This window comes from Dipodomys merriami, unplaced genomic scaffold, assembly GCF_024711535.1.
Source record: "Dipodomys merriami isolate MVZ:Mamm:240054 unplaced genomic scaffold, mDipMer1.0.p SCAF_371, whole genome shotgun sequence".
Lineage (NCBI taxonomy): Eukaryota > Metazoa > Chordata > Mammalia > Rodentia > Heteromyidae > Dipodomys > Dipodomys merriami.
The window spans coordinates 557,501-564,633 of NW_027205282.1; positions in this window are offsets into that span (position 1 = coordinate 557,501).

A 7,133-nucleotide genomic window follows, 5' to 3' on the forward strand; every position below is an offset into this window, starting at 1 on the left:
CTCCTCCAAGCTCACCAGTTGTTGTTGTTGTTTTTTAAAGGGACTTGCTGTGGAACTCAGGCTGCTCTTAAACTAACAATCCTCCTGGATGTTGGGATTACAGGCATGCCTACTATAATTTGCTTCACTCAATAACTCTATTTATAACATTTTTGCAAGAAATTCATTCATACTCATGAAGATATATGGCTTAAAGCTGTTCATATTAATATTCTACTGTGCAAAATATAAATAATATAGCTGGACATGGTACTATGCTACCACATAGTAATGCCAGCCAATACTCAGGAACCTGACACAGGAAAATAAGGAGGCGAGGAAAGCCTATTCTACAGTGCAGAACCTGGTCTCCAAAGGAAAGAAATTCTATAAATATTAAACTATTGTGAAACAAACATTATGTTAAATTTATATAATGGAACAAATAGATCATTGTTAATGAAAATAAAATCTTGGCAGATAACTGCTTCCATTAAAAATATTAAGTCACTGTCTTGGAACTGGGGCCAGTATCTGCCATTAATTGGATTTTAGCTCACTGTCCAGGTAACTCTTACACCATTGGTGAAGGGGAAGTTCACTATCCTTGAAGAAAAGAGTTCCCAGGACCTGCATTAAGGCTCTGTAATGTAAAAAATATTTCTATACATGTGTAATATATGATATATATGTACATATGCATGTTTATTATGTATATTATTATTGATTTTGTATTTATTTTATTCATTTTATGGTTTATTTTATTTAGTATTATTATACACATAATATTTATTATGTTTTGTACATCTATTATCCACAATAAATTAGGTCTTTGACTCATTTTTCATTAATATTTTATTAAGGGTTGAAACATAATACATAATTAAATGGAGGCATTTGTCACAGACAGCACATGTTTAGGGTCAGTCCCCAGGATGAGCTTTGTTATTTATCTTTGGACAAGTTTGTATAGGGATTTCTTTAGATGATTTACACTCAGAAGCCTTTTCTTGAGGATAGGCAAGTTATGGGATAAAATTGTAAGAGTGAGGCTAGGAATACAGCTTAGTGGTAGAGAGCTTGCTCAGCATGCATGGATGACAGGGTTTGAATCCTCAGTGCCACAAACTCAGAAAAATTCAGGATCTGTGGAGTGGCTCAAGTGGTAGAGCAATAGCCTTGAGAAAAAAGAAGCTCAGAGACAGTATCCAGGCCCTAAGATCAAGCCCCAGGACTGGCAAAAACAATAGGCCAGATGCCGGTGGTTCACACCTGGAACCCTAGCTTCTCAGGAGGTGGTGATCTGAAGATATAACTGTAATGACATTGATGGCAACCTATTCCCGTGTCCATGGAGTTGCATATGCCTTCTCCATCCTAGCTGAGACATAGGACTTTCACAGGACAGGAAAGCAGGTGAATCGATGAGCTTCTCATATCAGGATTCATGTTTCGGTATTGTTGGGATTTGAACTCAGAACCCAGCAGGCCAATTGGCGAAAGGGTCAAGGAGAGGACACCAGCCTGTGAGCAAATGAGGAGCTAGGCCATTCCCAGGAACTGGCATCAAGCCCCAGGAAGAGCCAGGATAAGCATAGATTCATCCTTGAAACATAGGATATATATTGACATACATGTACGGACAGTATCTTGCATTCAGTGCATTCCTTCTCCTTATTTTGTGTCTAATTCATGGAGGTATTGTGTATTTTACTGAATATGGTGACAGATATAACTGTGGACATGGATGAGGACCTATTCCCATGGTTATAGGGTTGTGTATGCATTCATTCTGAAGACCACACTTCAAAGACAGCCTAGCCAAGGAAAGCCTATTAGACTCTTATTTCCAACAAACCACCAAAAGACCCCGTGTTGTGCTGTGGCTCAAGTGGTAGACAGTTCGTCTTGAACTGAAGGGCTCAGAGACAACGCCCAGGAATCATTTTGAGACACACAACTGGAAAAAGAATGAGGTATAATCAAAGTACTTTTCCCATTTGCTAATAATGAGAACATTTTCTGGAATTAGACCTATAATTCTTGCTTCATCTTTTAGCTCAAAGCTGACACTCTAGCACTTGAGCCCCATCTCCATTTCTGAATTTTGGCTTCTTAACTGGAGAAATACCTCAGATTTTTCTGCATGGGCTGCTTTTTTACACATATGCTCTCCATTTACACACATGTGTGGAATGCACCATGCTTTCAGTCTGTGTCTTAGTCAGAGATGCATTTTGTATTTTATTGAGTATGATGACAGATATTTTCTAATGGAAAACACACACACACACACACACACACACACACACACACACACACACACACACACACACAAATCTACATTCTCCTAGACTCCCCTTCTTGAGCAGCATTCAATTCCATTACTTTAATGCATGTTTTCTCCAAATTATTATGGTAGGGATTAAACTACATTTGTATTTATGATAATGTATTTGTTGTACTTTTTGTTTTGCAATTTGGTGTACTTATATGAAAGAACAGTGTTTTACGAAGATTAAACAGAAATCAATGTGTCTGTAAATGGGTAGGTGACAGGTAAAGTGAAAGATGCAGATAATACCAGTTGAAATTTTATTTCTCAAAATGTAAATATGTATGCATATATATGAATTTAAAATTTCTGATATGGGAATTCCGAGCAGCTTGAGAACACACAAAGAGAAAGGCAGTAATGGTGTGATTAGGCTGAGAACACTCAAAGAGAACTAGAGGAATTGTGTGAACGTGAGGAAGCTAAGCAAAGAGTAATACAGGAATTGAGAGAGCAGGATGAGAATACACAAAGATCACTAAAGGCAGTCATGGAATCCATTAACAAAGAGCTTAAGAACGTCAGGGACACCATAAAGGGAATGCGGAATGGAACCCAACAGAAGGACTGGGTGTCCAAGGAAACCATAACCAATCAACTAACTGATTTGAGAATAAACACTGAATATCAAATTAAGGAAGTAAACTAGATCGTACAAGATCTAAAACAAAGCTTCAACAAAGAATTTGAAGCCTTCAAAGCTGACCAAATAGAATCAAAAGAAATAAAAAACAAAGTAGAAAGACTTGACATTAGGTTAGACTACGCAGAAGATCGAAACTTGGGGATTGAAGACAGCCTAGATATTATAGAGAAAGAACATACAACCATCAAAGAGAAATTCAAGAAATATGATATATCTATTCAGCACTTGGAAGACAACATCAGAAAGCCTAATCTGAGGATAATGGATATAGAGGACAACCTAGAAACAGAAGTTAATGGTTGGGAAATTTGTTTCACAGGATCCTAGCAGAAAACATCCCAAACATGCAAAAAGATAAGCCTATTCAAATACAAGAAGCTTTTAGAACTCCAAATAGACCAGACCAGAATAGGACATCCCACGTCACAATTTAATCCACACAGGATCAATACAGATCAAGGAAAATATCCTTAAAGCTGTGAAAGAGAAAAGACCAATCTCCTATAAAGTGAAACCAATTAGAATCACCTCAGATTTCTCAGCAGAGGCAACCAAAGCAAGAAGAGCCTCGAATGATGTATGCCATGCCCTATAGAAAAACAACTATCAACCAAGAATACTGTACCCAGCTAAACTCTCTTTCATAACTGAAGGTCAAATAAAAACCTTCCATATCAGAGAAAATTTGAAACAATGTATCTCCACAAAACCAGCTGTACAAAAGATTCTTAAAGATGTCCTACACATAGAAAACCAACAAGACCACAATAAAGGCCAACAAACTGCACCCAAACTGAGAATCCAAGAACCATAAGGAGAACCCAGTAGTTACAGCCCCCAAGAAGGTGGATAAAATGGCATGAACTCCCAAATATCTCTCAGTCCCCTCTCTCTCAAAATTATCGGACTTAACTCTCCAATTAAGCGATGTAGACTGTCTAGTTTGATTAAAAGCAAGTTCCTTCTATCTGTTGCCTTCAGGAGTTGCTTCTTGCCCATAAAAACAAACACATTTTCAATGTGAAAATACGGAACAAAATCTATCAAGCAAAAGGCCCCCATAAACAGGCAGGTGTTGCAAGCCTCATATCAAATAAAATAGACTTCAAATTGAAATTCGTGAGAAGAGATAAAGAAAGTCCCTACATACTAATTAAGGGATCTCTCCTTCAGGAAGATATTACAATTGTAAGTATCTATTCACCAAACAACGGAGCACCCAAATTTATCAAAGAAACTCTACTTTCCCTCAAATCCCACATAGATCCAAAGATATTAAATGTTGGGTATTTTAGCACACGACTTTACCACTAGGTAGATAAACACAGCAATAACTCAACAGAGAAACCGCAAATCTACACAACTGCATAGATCAACTAGATGTAACAGACATCTACCGAATATTTCACCCAGCAGCATCAGAATACATGTTTTTCTCAGCAGCACAAGAAACGTTTTCTAAAATAAACCATATTATAGGCCAAAAAGCAAACTGGTCAAAATTCAGAAATATTGAAATTATATCTTGCATTCTCTCAGACAACAAGGGAATAAAATTAGAACTCAACACCAAAAGCCAACAAAGAAAGTCCTGTAAAACAAGGAGGCTGAACAACACACTGTTGAGTCGTGAGTCATGGAAGAGATTAGAAGAGATTAAAAAGGAAATTCAAATATTCATGATATTCAAGAAAAATGAACACACAAATTGCCAGCTCCTCTGGGACACAGCAAAGGCAGTACTCAGGGGCAAGTTTATAGCTCTGAGTTACTACATCAACAAATTGGAGACATATGAAACCAAAATTTAATGAGATATTTGAACCTCCTTGAAAAAGAGCAGTAAGATAAACCCCAATCCAGTAGATGGAAAGAAAAAAATTAAAATTAAATCAGAATTAAATGAATTAGAATCCAAAAAAACTGTAGAAAGAATCAACAATACAAACAGTAGGTTCTTCGAAAAAATTAACAAAATTGATAGACCTTTAACAAATCTTATCAGAAAAAGAAGAGAACACACCCAAATAAATAAAATCAGAGATGAGAATGGAAGCATCACCACAGAAACAACCAAGATTCATAACATTATAAGGGAATACTTCTCAAAACATTATGCTAATAGGTTTGAGAACTTGGCAGAAAAGGACGTTTTCCTAGAAAATATTGACATGCCAAAACTAAACCAAGATGTGTTAAACCATTTAAAAGGCCCATATCAAGCATTGTAATAGAAACAGCAAAAAGTGACTTCCCAGCTTAGAAAAGTCCAGGAACAGATGGTTTTAAAATGGAATACTACAAGTCCTTCAAAACAGAGCTCACACCAATGCTACTCCAACTCTTCAATGAAAGAGAAAGTTCACTACCGAACACATTCTACGAAGCCATCTGAACACACATCCCAAAACCAGGCAGGGACTCTTCAAAGAAAGAGAACTATAGAGTCAAGTCAAGGCCAGTATGTAGAACTATGGGAGTGATATAGAGAAAGCACTTTAAAAACTTGAAAAAGGAAAGCAAAACAGAACTTAGAAAGTGGAACAAAACTCCCACGCACCTGGATTGGAAAGATGAACATCGTGAAAATGGCAATACTTCCCAAGGCTATCTATAAATTCAATGCGATACCTATCAAAATTACAAACTTATTCATCAAGAAAATAGAAGAGGCAATCCAAAAATTCATATGGAACAATAAAAGACCCCGAAGAGCAAAAATGATTCTCAACAGAAAGAACATTGCTGGAGGAATATCAATACCAAATTTCAAACTCTACTATAAAGCCATCGTAATCAAAACAGCTTGGAACTGGCACAAGAACAGACCTCAGGACCAATGGAATAGAATTGAAAACCCAGAAATGAACCTACAGACCTATAGCCATCTAATCTTTGATAAGGTAACAAAGAAAAATAGAATGGAAGAAGGACAGCCTCTTCAGTAAATGGTGCTGGCAAAATTGGTTAACTACTTCTAGAAAACTAAAGCTAGATCCTTATATAACACCCTGCACCAGAATCAACTCCAAATGGAGCAAAAACCTTGAACTCAAAGCAGACACTCTGAAAACATTACAGGATGGGATAGGAGAAAACCTAGATCTCCTTGGCACTGGCTGAAATTTTCTTAATAGAGACCCAGAAACACAACAAATCAAAGAAAGGCTGGATAAATGGGATTGCATGAAATTGCAGAGCTTTTGCATGGCAAAGGACATAGCTAGCAAGATCAATAGAAAGCCCACGGATTGGGAGAAGATCTTCACTAGCCATATAATGGGCAAGGGTCTCATATCTAAAATATACCTGGAACTCAAAAAATTAATTCCCCCAACAACAAATCTTCAAAGAAACAACTGCCGAATAAATAAGTGGGCTAAAGACTTAAAGAGAAAATTCTCTGAAGAAGAAAGAAGGATGGCCAATAGACATATGAAGAAATGCTCAACCTCCCTAGCCATAAAAGAAATGCAAATCAAAACAACATTGAGATACCACCTCACCCCATTTAGAACACAAAAGGAAAGTGGAAGTGGAAGTAAATGCCTTTTCCCCTAAAATCATCTGAAAAATATTTGAGCTCTCTTGGTGGCTCGATTTTAATCTAGTGAGACTTCTTTTAGATTTCTGTGCTTTAGAACTATAAAATGATAAATACAGATGGTAAAATCCACTTGTAGAAATTTGTTATAGCACATTTAGTTTAGTAAACTAACTCAACTACTGCCTTTTCCTGATGCAAGTACAGGGAAAACATATGTCCTTGTTTCTGAGAATAAGAAAAAGTTGCCACTGGTATTGTACACATGTATGATGTACATACTACTAAGGACCTTGCATTAAAAAAATGAAGTCTGGAAATTCTAAATAATATCTAAATAAGAAGCTACCTATCTTTATTTTCACATATGGGGATCACTAAGTATCAAAGTTATGTAGAAGTCTAGGGTAAGAAAATGGAAATGAAATCTGTCTCTTAATATTATAAAAATAATTTATGTCATTTTGAGCTACACTTTCTAAAGTAATAAAAAAATAAGGTAAAACAGAAACAGAAACTCAATTTTTCATCCTTCCTAACATTCCAACAGAAATTAGAGAATCCAATAAAGATTTAGCTATCCCAGGATGGTATAGGATGTTATAGGATCACTAGATGGTGAAAAAGAA